Raw genomic sequence first — 13676 nt, forward strand, 5'->3', positions numbered from 1 at the left:
GAGGCAGCAGTGCTAACCACTGTGCCACCGTGCTGCCCACTTCGAGATGAGAACATGGAAAAGAAATCTTGAAGTACCTTTCCCTCCATAGTTTGATAAAATTTATGGGTGACCAAATTAGTTTGGCTGTCCAGAATCTGACTTGTAGCTAGAAAAATAAAATGCAGGCTGAGAATCTATTCTACAAAGTCAGGAAGTAGAACGTTAGCTTTGCAAAGTGATATTCAAAGAGTAATTAGCTCTCTTGGGACAATACACTCAAAAGCTATTCTTATTGGTGTTTACAATGGAAGACCACTAAAGATTTGAAAAACATATTTGGAGAGACAGTATAAGATATATACAAAAATAAACTCTTGAGCCTGCGTCCATCATTCTTCAGAATTCTGCAGCTTTATGGAGGTTGCAATTATCTTGATTTGTCCATTAAGAGCTGCTCTTTAAAGGAAGTGTCAGAATGGCAGCTATTCATTGCATTTGTGCTTCAGATGACCCATGAGCATTGCCACAGAAGATTCACTAATAGTACATTCAGGTCATGTTTTCAGACAAATTTTTTTATTTGTCTAAATTTAACCTGGTTATTTCCTGGAAATGTTTAAGTCAACCACTTTAGACATAAAACAAATTATCTTATTTTTTCTCCAGTTACCAATGTTGGCATATTGATTTTCTTATGTTCCATTTGCTATGATATATTTACATCCATTATTGAAAATAAAATATTTATATGTTCCACTTTAAAATATTTACACATTTTGTGCTGTAATATACAGAATATTGATACAAAAATATATTTTATACAGAAACATTTGATTCTTAGCAAGCAATGATAGAGGATTTATTCGCATAATGAGTGCTATTGCAACAGCAATTTGCATTCATGTAACAAAATAAAATATCCGATGATGCTTCAAAAAACTTTACCAGACAAAATGTGTCAGACCATTACGACACACAATTAACTATTTAGACAGGTCACCAAAATTTAGTTGAAAGTTTTAAGGAGTGTCTTAAAGGAGTGGAGAGAGATACATAGGTTTAAGGAGGAAATTCTAGAGTTTGTATCCTAAAATGAAGAGTTTGTGGTTGGCAATGTTGAGGCAAAGAAAATTGAGGAGCAGTGGATTTGGAAAGTTTAATTATGAAAAGGTCTTACATAAATATAGGTTGTTGCTAAGGGTTAGAAAGAGTTGGCATTATAATTGAGCACAAACATGATAGGAAATTAACTTTGACCTATGTATGGTTACCATAGATTTAAAACTCCCTGAAGAGGTTGGAAACCATTACACGTGCTCGGGCTATGAAAATTATTGGATAGCAGAAGGTTGCATTAAACATTCTGACTTCTGAAAAAGTTAACTGCAATTATAAATGTTATGTGCAACATTCAGTGTTGGAAGAAACTTATTTAGTTAACACCTTATGTAGTATCAACATCAACTGGTCATACAACATATTTATAGACATTTTATGCATGAAGTTTATTTTTGGGAAAAAGAAACAATATTTTGAAGATTTGTTTGTTCACTTGTGGGACATGGCTATTACTGGCTGCGATTTATTGCCCATCCCTATTTGCCCTTGAAAAGAAAATGGTGAAATGCCTTTTGGACCCGCGGTCCATGTGTCATAGGTAAATACGCAGTGCTGCGAGAGAGAAAATTCCAGGATTTTGACCCAACGACACTGAAGGAATGGCGATATATTTCTAAGCCTAAATTGTAAACCCCTTTAGAGGGGGAACTAGCAGGTGGTGGTGTTCTCATACATCTGCTCCCCTTGTCCTTCTAGATGGTAGTAGTCATCAGTTTGGAAGGCGCTGTCTCAGAATCTATGGTAAATTTCTGCAATGTATCTTGCACACATTGCTGCTATTGAGCATTAAGAGGGAATGGAGGGAATGGATGTTTGTGAATGTGGTACCAATCAAATGGGGTAAAAACAATGACTGCAGATGCTGGAAACCAGATTCTGGATTAGTGGTGCCGGAAGAGCACAGTAGTTCAGGCAGCATCCAAGGAGCTTCGAAATCGACGTTTCCGGCAAAAGCCCTTCATCAGGAATAAAGGCAGTGACCCTGTAGCGTAGAGAGAGATAAGCTAGTGGAGGGTGGGGGTGGGGAGAAAATAGTATAGAGTACAATAAAAGGGTGGTGGAGGGGATGAAGGTGAAGGAGGCCCAGGACCTCCATGTCCTCGGCAGAGTGGGAGGGGGATTTGAAATGTTGGGCCACGGGACGGTGTGGTTGATTGGTGCGGGTGTCCCGGAGATGTTCCCTAAAGCGCTCTGCTAGGAGGCGCCCAGTCTCCCCAATGTAGAGGAGACCGCATCGGGAGCAACGGATACAATAAATGATATTAGTGGATGTGCAAGTAAAACTCTGATGGAAATTTCTCATGCTTCATGTTGGAAGGCTCCTTTAGGGCCTTGGAGAGCGGTGAGGGAGGAGGTGTGGGCGCAGGTTTGGCTGTTTTGTCCTGGATGGTGTTGAGCTGCTTGAATGTTGTTGCAGCTGCACTCATTGAAGCAAGTGGGCAGTATTCCATCACACTCCTCATTTGAGCATTGTAACTGGTAAACAGGCTTTGCAGTGCCAGGGTGTGAGTTACTTGCTGTAGTATTCCTCACCTTCAAACTGCTTTTGGAACCACAGTATTTATATGGTGAGTCCAGTTTATTTTCTGGTCAATGGTAACCCCAGGATATTGACAGTGGAGGATTCAGTGATGGTAATACCATTGAATGGCAATGGTTAGATTGTTTCTTATTGGAAATGGTCTTTGCTTGGTATTTGTATGGCATGAATGTTACTTGCCATTTTTTAGCCCAAGTCTGGATATTGTCCAGGTCTGGCGGCATGAGCTGATTTGGTATCTGAGGAGTCATGAATGGTACTGAACATTGTCTGGTCATCAGAGAACATGCCTACTTCTGACCTTATGATGGAAGGAATTCATTGATGGAGAAGCTGAATATGGTTAGACCCAGGACATTAACCTCTGGAAGTCCTACAAAGGTGTTCTGAAGCTGAGATGACTTAACTCCAACAACCAAAACCACTTTCTACGTGCTTGCTATAACTCCAACCAGGGAAGAGCTTTCCCCTCCAGTTTTACTAGGGTTTCTTGATGCCACACCTGGTCAAATGCAGCCTTGATGTCAAGGCCTGTCACTCTCACTTCACCTCTAGAATTCAGCTCTTTTGTCCATGTTTAAACCAACACTGTAATGAGGTCAGGAACTGAGTAGCCCAAACTGGGTATCAATAAACAGGTTAGTGCTGAGTGGATTTGGCTTGCGTTTTGCATACAGGACATATCTGGGCAAATTTTCACTTTGTTGGGTAGATGCTAGTGTTGTGTCTGCACTTGAATTGCTTGGCCAGGGGTGCAACAATTTCTGCAGTACAAGTTCTTCAGTACTATTGCCGGAATATTGTCACACCCATAGCTTTTGCAGTATGCAGTACCTCCAAGAATTTCTTGATATCATAAACAGTGAAATAAGTTGACTGAAGACTGTGTAGTGGGGGATCTTTGGAGAAGGCCTTGGTTTGGGCTGTTAATAGTAAAAATATATGAAAATAATATGAGATTGAGGCTGTAAGTAGATGAGCTTTGTGAAAGTTAGTTTGTGTAGTTTGTGGGAGAAATTTCTCATGCTTCATGTTGGTTGTAAAATTTCCAGTTTGCTGGTACCGACTGCTGCCTCCCCTTCACCATGCATTTGCAATTCCTCTACAAATACATCCCTCATCAGAATGGGCTAAGGGCTATCCACTTCTTCCTTGAGAGAAGACCTGAACTGTCTCCATGCATCACTTCCCTCCTCCGCCTGGCCAAGCTCATCCTTGCTTTGCACAACGTCTCCTTTAACTCCTCTCATTTGCATCAGGGCAAAGGTGTGGCCATGGTTACCCAAATGGGCCCCAATTATGCCTATCTCTTTCTGGGTATGAGGAAATTTCCTTATTCCAGTCCACGTGGATTCCTCCCCACAAGTCTTTCTCTGATGCATTGAATACATCATTGGTGCACCTTCCCTCTCTTGTCCATAATTGGAAAGATTTATCAACTTTGCTTCTACTTTCCATCCTGGTCTCATCTTCAACTGGTCCATCTCCAACTCCTCCCTTCCCTTCCCTTCCTTAACATCTTGGTTTCCATGTCCAGGAAAGGCTGCCCTGATATCTATTGTAAACCCACTGACTCCCACAGTTATCTTGACTATACATCCTCATACCCTGCCTTCTGTAAGGACTCCATTCCATTCTCCCAGTTTCTCCGTCTCCATTGCATCTGTTTTGATGATGTCACCTTCAATGTGGAAGGCCTCAAAAATGTCTATAACGATAGGCTCCCCTGGTCTTCATTTTCCATTCCACCAACCTTTGCATCCAAATGATAGTTAGCTGCCAGTTCCACCGCCTCCAACAAATGCCACCACATTTTATTTTATTCATTCACAGTACATGGGTGTCACTGGCCAGGTCAGCATTTACTGCTCAGCCCTAATTGCCCAGTGGGCAGTTAAGAGTCAAACATGTTGTTATGGGTCTGGAGTCACATGTAGGACAGATCAGGTAAGGACTGAAGACTTTGTTCCCTAAAGGATATCAGCAAGCCAGATGGCTTTTTCATACAATTGATAATGGTTTCATAGTCATCATTAGACTCTTATTCCAGCTTTGTTATGGAAGTCAAATTCCACCATCTGCAATGGCTATATTCAAAGCCAGGCCCCCAGAATATGATCGGAGTCTCTGCATTAATATCATTTGGTCATTGCCACCCTACCCCTTCCTTGTTAGCATTCCACAGAGGGCGTTCCCTCTGGGACATCCATGCATTGGAGAAGATGCAACACTTGACTGACTACCTCTTCGCTCTTCACTATCCAAGTCCCCAGACATATCTTCTAGATGAAACAACAATTTACCTGCACTTCATTCAGCTTAGTCTACAGTATATTTTGCTCACAATGTGGAGACAAAATATGGACTAGGCGACCACTTTGTGAAAAACCTACAGTCTGTCCATAGAAATGACCCCAAACTTCCAGTTGCCTGCCACTTCAATGTGACACTGTGTTTCCATGCCAACATTTCTGTCTCAGGCCTGCTGCAGTGCTCCAGCGAAGCTCAGGAGGAACAACACATCATCTTTTACCTAGATACCTTTTAGCCTTCAGGATCAAATTCCTCTCATGTCTTGCAGCCTGTTCCTGCTCCCGCTCTCATCACTGGCCACCTCAGGCTGCCTACTCCTGCTCTTGCCACTGGTTGCCTTGTGCTGCCTGCTCCCGTTTTCACTGTTGGCCACCTCAAGTTGCCTGCTTTCGTTGCCAACTGCCTCGGGCTGGCTTCTCCTGCACTCCTGTTAAAGTCCTGTTCTGGTATCACTCCAGGCCTCCAGCTGCTACCATATCCTGAACCACTCTCTGTACAAAGACGTTACCCCTCATGTCCTTTCTCCTTTTCCCTTTAAAAATATGTTCTGTAGTTCTTAATTCCCCTACCATAGAGAAAAGACTCTTGTCAATCACCCTGTCTATGCCCTTCATGATTTTATAAACCTCAAAAACGTCAGCCTTCAACCTCCTATGCTCCAGTGGAAAAATCCCAGCCCTTCCAGTCTATTTTTATATCTCAAACCTTCCATTCCCAGTAACATCTTGGTAAATCTTTTCTAAACCCTCTTCAGTCTAATAATATCCTTCCTATAAAAGGGAAACCAAAACTGTACACTGTACTGCAGAAGCGGCCTCATCAATGTCTCATACAACCTCAAAATGACGTCCAAACTCCGATAAGTATGATCCCTGAAGACAAATATGCTAAATGCCTTCTTAACAACCCTCTACCGGTACTACAAATTTCAAAGAATTACGTACCTGACGTCCTAGGTCTCCCCGTTCTACAACACTACCCACAGCCCCACCATTAATTGTATAAGTCCTGTCCTTGGTGTAGGGTAGCATGTGCCAGAGACAATCCCAGAGGCAAGTCCCAGGCCATGATGGTGTGGAGGAAGGAAGTCCCAGAGGCAAGTACCAGGTCAAGCTGGCAAAAGGACGGCAAGTCCCGGAGGCTGGTCCCAGGCCAGACAGGTGTGGAGGAAGCAAGTGCTAGAGGCTGGTATCAAGCCAGACAGGTGTGGGGAAAGCAAGTGCCAGAGGTGGGTTCCAGGCCAGACAGGTGTGGGGGAAAGAAGTCCCAGAGGCTGGTCCCAGGGCAGACAGGTGTGGGGGAAGCAAGTCCCAGAGGCTGATATCAGGCCAGACAGGGGTGGGGGAAACAAGTCCCAGAGGCTGGTATCAGGCCAGACAGGTGTGAAGAAAGCAAGTGCCAGAGGTGAGTCTCAGGCCAGACAGGCGTTGGGTGGCTAATCCCAGGGGCGAGAGCCAGGCCAGACTGGGGTGGGGGTGGGGGGGACCTAATCCCAGAGACGAGTCCCAGGCCAGATAGGCTTGGGGGGCTGGGGGTACTAATCCCAGAGACGAGTCCCAGGCCAGATAGGCGTGGGAGGCAGGGGATTCTAATCCCAGAGACAAGTCCCAGGCCAGATAGGCATCAGATGGCTAATCCCAGAAACGAGTCCCAGGCCAGACAGGCATGGGGAGGACGAGTCCTGGAGGCGAGTCCCAGGCCAGACAGACGTGGGGAAGATGAGTCCTGGAGGCTAGTGCCAGACCAGACAGGCGTGGGGGTTAGCAAGTCTTGGAAGCAATTCCTAGGCCAGTCAGGCGTGGGCGCGGCGAGTCTGAGAGTGGAGGCTGGCACAGATGGAGTGAGTTCTGGAGTGGAGCCTGGCACAGAGAAAGCAAGTCCTGGTGCAGAGTCTGGCGCAGGAGAAGCAAGTCCCTGAGTGGAAGCAAGGCTCTTGCGGACTGGAAGCAATACCTCGACGTTTAAAGACTAGTGTGATCTCGGGTTTGGCCTGGGCAGTCTGAAGGCTCAGTGTTGGCCCGAACTTGGTGAAAAGACTGAAATTCGAGTACATTTTAAAGAAAAACTTCTTTATTCTTATGCTGAACTTTTATTTATGATTTTTTCAGTCTGTAACACAGACTTAAGTATCTGTACCTTGGTACCCTGTAGCTAAGATGGTATTAAAGTGGTGACATTGCAAACTTTTCACTGCACGTGACAATAAAGCTAATTCAATTCAATTCAATATTACCAAAATGCAATACCTCACATATATCCAAATTAAACGCCATCAGCCACTCCTCAGCTCATTGACTCAATTGATCAAGATCTCTTTGTAATCTTAGATAATCTTCTTCACTGTCCACTACACCACCAATTTTGGAGTCATCCACAAACTTACTAACCGTGCCTCCTATATTCTCATCCAAAACATTTTTATAAATGACAAACAAAGTGGACTCAATATCGATCTTTGTGGGACACCACTGGGCACAGGCCACTAGTGCAAAAAACTACACTCCACCACCACCTTCTTGTCTCCTATCATAAGTCAATTTGTATCCAGTTGGCAAACTCATTCTGAATCCCGTGTGACCTAACTTTACTAATTAGTGTACCATGCAGAACCTTGTTAAAGGCTTTACTGAAACAAAAAAAAGAGTAAAGAAGATAGAAAAACAGTCAGACAAGATGAACTCTGGATCAGGAGTCCTCCTCTGCTGCCATCTTGTATTGTTATCTCCCTCTTGACATATGATCAGCAATGCCTTTTATTCTCTTTCTTAGCACCATCTCCATATATTTTATTCATTCCTTCTCCAACCCTACCTCCCATCATCTGAGTAAATACCACCCTTTCCCAGCTGCTTTCAGTTCTGATGAAGGGTCACTGGACTCAAAACATTGATTCTGCTTCTCTCTCTATAGATGCTGCCAGACCTGTTGAGTCTTTCCAGCACTTTCTGATTTTGTTTGATTTCCAGCATTCACCGTTCCTTGTTTTACATTAGGTTGTAGTGGTACTGGGAGTCAATGACATGCAGTTCAGTTGATTACTATTGATATGTAATGCATGCCCTGTCAATTCTAAGTCAACTGAACACTGCACAAGATAAAGCCTTATCATATAAAGATTTTATTCTGTTAAATGTCACATTAAAATGTTTACATTCATAAAACTAATTGTTACCTTATGGCTGCCAACCGTCCAGAGATTTACTGGAGTCTCCAGCATTTAAACATTTCCTCCAGTTCTTCCAGCAAAGTTTTCAGATATTTTTAATTATAGTCCTTTAGTTGTAGTGCATGCTTATTAGTTTGTAATTAACTTTTGGATGGGTTCATGAAGCCAAAAATACAAAACCTGCATTATTTATCAATAGATGCTTTTAGTTCTTTCTGAATGGGTGAATTGGCATCGTCTGGATATCCTTCCTTATCCACAATTACCTTGTGACTACCCAGAAATGCACACGAGAGGGAAAAACTAACAAAGGTTATAATTAGCCCACAAAGTTTTATAATTGTATGTCACTACTACAATAATAACAATTTTATGCTACTTTAATCTTTTTTCTGACAATCATTCTCATCCTCTTATTTTCCCTTAAATCCTTTGAATCATTGAAGTTTAGCAGCATTATGAATACCAGTTGCACACCAATACCTTGTCCAAGTCTGTGTTTCATGACAGGAACCATTCCTGAACCATTGTTCAGAGAAGGCATTGCTTACTATTACACACACTTAGAGGTCAGATACCTGATTACTATCCATAACGTTGTCTATTTATATGGTATTTCGGAAAGGACATGAGCTTCACAGAAAGACAAATTCAAAAAAACTGCAGAGACAAACTGCAACCTTAATGCATGACTTTTTTTGACCTCATAAAGAGTTTTGACTCTATCAACCATGAGGGACAATGGATTGTCCTCAAATTTTGTTGCCTGCAGAAATTCATCACTATCCTCAGCATACAAACAATGATCCTTACCATCAGCTCCATGACAGATCCAATAGGGATGCAAATTAGAGTCAAACAAGGTTGTGTCATTGCAACAAACCTCTTCTTCATTTTCCTTGCTGTCACATTCTACCCTATATCCATGATGCTTCCCACTGGTGTGAAGCTAATGTAGAGGACAAGCAGGAAACTGTTCAATCTGAGTTGTCTTCAGTCCAGAACCCAAAACAACACCAATCACTGTTGGTGAGCTGCAGTATGGAAATGAAATAATGCTTGCATGCGTGCATACTCAAATACCAGGCTCAAAACTATTGTTGACATATTCAAAGAGACGTTTCAGAGAATGGACCTTAGGCTCAACAATTAAAAGGCAAATGTCCTCCACCAGCTTGCTTCTACTGAACAACACTGTCCCCCACTGCAGGTTTGTGGGTTCAACATTGGGCTATTTAGTCACTTCAGGACCCACAATACCACAATGCAAGAAAGTTATCCTTGATCTCAAATGATTGCCTAACAACAAGAGAAGAGGTTTTGACATATGAAAAGCGTCCAAAAGTGCTTCACAGGTATGTGTTTAAATGGAATGAATAACAGATCAACAGTAAAACCTTGATTCCTTCATGACTCCATGATGGTGAGATCAATTATAATCTGCCCTTGTTCATTATACTTTAAATCTCTGTATTTAGCAGAGATTAGGAATCAGAGTTGGAACTTTCCTAGTCTTTAGGGCTCAACTAATCATCACTTAAAGTTATGGAGTCACAGTGTTGGGTGGCACAGTGGCACAGTGGTTAGCACTGCTGCCTCACAGCGTCTGAGACCCGGGTTCAATTCCCACCTCAGGCGACTGACTGTGGAGTTTGCACGTTCTCCCTGTGTCTGTGTGGGTTTCCTCCGGGTGCTCCGGTTTCCTCCCACAGTGCTGTAATGTAAAAAAATTTGGAAATTGATAATTTAAATACTGAGTGAATTTTTGTATTTAAATTTAATTTGTACTTCTTGAGAACAGAAACTGAAATAAAAAGGGAACAGAACAGGTAGAGATAGATAGGAAACTGATCCTCTCAGTTTGGGAAACAAAGTCTCTGTCAAACTAAATCTGTTTGAGTCCAAGTTGAATAGTAGCTATTGATGGCTCTATGGGTGCAGTATAAAACAGAGTTCAGATGCAGAGAATAAGTTGCTTGTGCTATTTCTGCTATATGAAGATAACTTTTTTCTTAATTGCCATGTGATATGGGCTTCGCCAGACTGATAGTTATTGCCCATTTGTAATAACCCAGAGAGCATTGAAGAGTCAATCGTGTGGCATGGATTCTTGAATCGCGTGTCGGACAGAACAGCTAAGAATAGCAATTTTCCTTTCCTAAAATACATTCGTGAACCAGGCCTTTTTTCTCCTAATGACAATCAACAGTGGTTGCCATTAAGTGAGATTTTATTCCAGATTTTTATTGAATTTAAATTTCACCATCTGGCATGGTAGAATTCAAACTCATTTCCCGAGAACATTTCCCTGGGATTCTGGATTAATAATCCAGTGACATTACCACTATGCTACCTCTTTTCCTGGTGGATCTATCCCATCCAGACTCAGTTGAGCTGGTTTTGTAGACGTGTTGCTTCTGTGAAAATTGTGCCTGGGGAATTTGGTTTGGCCATGTGTTGGTGTTAGTTGAGGTCAGACAAACTCCAAGAAGAATAGGAACTGCAATTCCTTTTGAGAAAGATAGAGGTTTGAAGACTCTGTGACTGAGTATGACCACTAAAATCTAACTGGACTGCTGAACTAACTTGTGACATGGGTCTTTTTAAAAATTTTCCCCCACACTACCGCCTAACAGCGATAGCGTTTATTTTTCCCCGGCACCCATGCCGTGTGTGTGCAGGTACAGGACACAGTGAAGAACAAGAAATGCGTAAATCTTTATTTATATTCCACCACCAGGAAGAAAGGAAACACCAGAGTGGCCAGTGACAAGCAGTGCTCTTGTCAACAAAGGACAATGCAGCGTGATCAAAAAAACGTGAAGGGGAGGGTAGCGGTTAAATCAAAAAGAGTTGGAGAGGGAAATAAAACACTCCACTCCCTGTGGTACCTACCTCTCCCTGAACAGCTCAAGGGTATTGGTGGACACCGCATGCTCCTTCTCCAGGTACACCCGGGGTGACATTGGTCTTAGTTGTATCCACAGTTTTATATGCAAATTATAGTTTATATTTAACCACAATTTGCTTGTTAATTGATGTTTCACTCATGATAATTCTAGATCCTAGAGTATATGATAGTTAGTGTTTACCATTTGCTAAACCTTCAAATTTTGTGGCTTTATTCTTCTGAGACATCTGGTATTTTGAATTTCACCAGCTTTTCAAAAAAATAAGTTTGAGGTCTTTTCTGAGATTTTAACAATATTTCAATACAGAAACGTTACTGTTACACAGTGAGTTAATTACACTACAGCATTGAGACAGTCCTGACAAAGTCCCAAATGATAAGCCCTCTGATTATGAGCATAATGCAATACACTTCTTGTCCTTCCCTATCTTTTTTCAAGATGGTCAATCATGCTGTCCTCCATTCTGCATCATCTCTGTCCAAATGTTGTCTCATTCGCTGGAACTCCATATGAATGGTCAATGCATTTAGATGCAACTGATGAATCTCCAGCACTGCCTTCTCACCCTTTCTCTACACTGCCACCTCCAAGGGTCTTTTTCTGTTCCCTTCTTTCCTGTTACTGCGGTTGTCCCTCATTTGTATAGACCAGTGGCACAGCATTGCTTCCCATATGTATACCAATGACACCTAATATGACTTGTTGTACACTTCTCTCAACCTGTAAAAGCCTCTCTTCTGCCAGACTAGCTGTCTGATATTTCATACAATTATTTAGGATTTACAGCATAAGAAAAAGTTATTCAGTTTGACTGATCTATACTAATATTTGTGCTCTACATGAGCCACCTTTCAGTCATCTAGTCCTCTCAGCATTTCTTGCTATTCCTTTCTCTCTCAAGTATTATTTGGGACTTGCTTTTACATGCATTGATGCTATTCCACAAACACTGACCCCTGTGGTAGTACATTCTAACCACTCTTTGAGGAAATAAATTTCTCCTGAATTCACTGTAGGATTGATTGCTGACAATATTACATGAATGAGTTACAAATTTGTTCAATTTATGTTCAGGAAGACTAACATAGTTGTTCTCATGATTCGGAGATGCCGGTGTTGGACTGGGGTGTACAAAGTTAAAAATCACACAACACCAAGTTATAGTCCAACAGGTTTAATTGGAAGCACACTAGCTTTCGGAGCGACGCTCCTTCATCAGGTGATTTTTAACATAGTTGTTCTCAGCACCTGTCACAAATTCTGTTGCCTTGACACTAATTCCATCTTCCTCCCTGACCTGTCACTCAGGCTAAATGAGATGGTATGAAGTTTTGACTTTCTGTTCAACCCTGAGTTTGCTTCTGTAATCTCCTTTCCTTCCCACACCTTTTGGTCTTTTGGTCTTAGTTCAGGTTGTTTGGAACTTGCTTCTGAAATTCCTCTCTGTTCTCCTTTAAAAACTATCTTAAAGGCCTTCTTGCTCAGTTGTAACTTTCTTCTACAGTTGGCATTCCATTTGATTCAACACTGTTCTGAAAAGAGCCTTTGAATATATTGTACTTTACAGGCATTATATAAAAGCAAGCTATTGTTCTTTTTACTGGTTTAACACAGTTCATTTTATGCTTTTATACCATTAGGCACAAGCAGACTAGCAGCAGATGTATTCTGTTGAATCCGCTCAGCAGTGACAATTAAGAATACTGTCTGCAGCATCTGCTCACGATGGCACTTGAGAGGGTAATTTTTCTGAAAATGCCTTCTTTCAGATGGTCTTTTGATCATTTGAAAGCACAAAACAGATAATGAATATGGATGTATGTCAGAAAAAAAATTAACCTTTTATAAAATTTAGACATATCACATCTTGCACCAATGAGGAAATTATTTATTTGGAAGACCAGTCAGGTTTTCTTAATGCAATAACATGTAAGATTTGAACTGATGACCAGGATATTTTTCAGCAATGAGGAGATGCCAGGGTTTCTGTAACCTTGGTGACACCAGAATTTTACTGATTGTCCACTTTAAAATTACAGTGGCGCTTTAGCATAATCTCAAAGGAAATTACCGATGCTGACTGTTCTGTATTTCCAGGCTGCACCATAGTTTCCTGTTTTCAATTCAGCTCTTCAACAGTTATGTTTTTTCCTCTTTAATTCACCATACGCACCCATAGATGAACCAGCACTTAACTATAGCCCAAATTAAATTGAATTTGTAGAACAAATATAAAACAAAACCCAGCACTTAAGAATTGTCATGATAAAAATAATCAGTACTCACTGTCAGAGACATCATATTTCATAAGAGTTAATTGAGGTCCTGTATATCCTCTCAGAACAACATAAAAGATCCCAATCAATGCTCCATTTAGAAAAAAAAAACAAAGATTCAGAGACAAAAACAAAAATTGCTGGAAAAGCTCTGCAGGTCTGGCAACATCTGTGGAGAGAAATCAGAGTTAACATTTCAGGTCAAGTGAACTTCCTCTACTCTAATGCTCCCTTTAGGTTCTACAACAATTGGAAAGGTCCTGTGCAGGCAAAAGCAAAATACTGCAGATGTGGAAATTCTGAAATAAAAACACAAAATGCTGAAGAAATTGTTTGTCTGGCTGCATCTGCAGAGAGAGAAATAGAAT

This window comes from Chiloscyllium plagiosum, chromosome 11, assembly GCF_004010195.1.
Source record: "Chiloscyllium plagiosum isolate BGI_BamShark_2017 chromosome 11, ASM401019v2, whole genome shotgun sequence".
Taxonomy (NCBI): Eukaryota; Metazoa; Chordata; class Chondrichthyes; order Orectolobiformes; family Hemiscylliidae; genus Chiloscyllium; species Chiloscyllium plagiosum.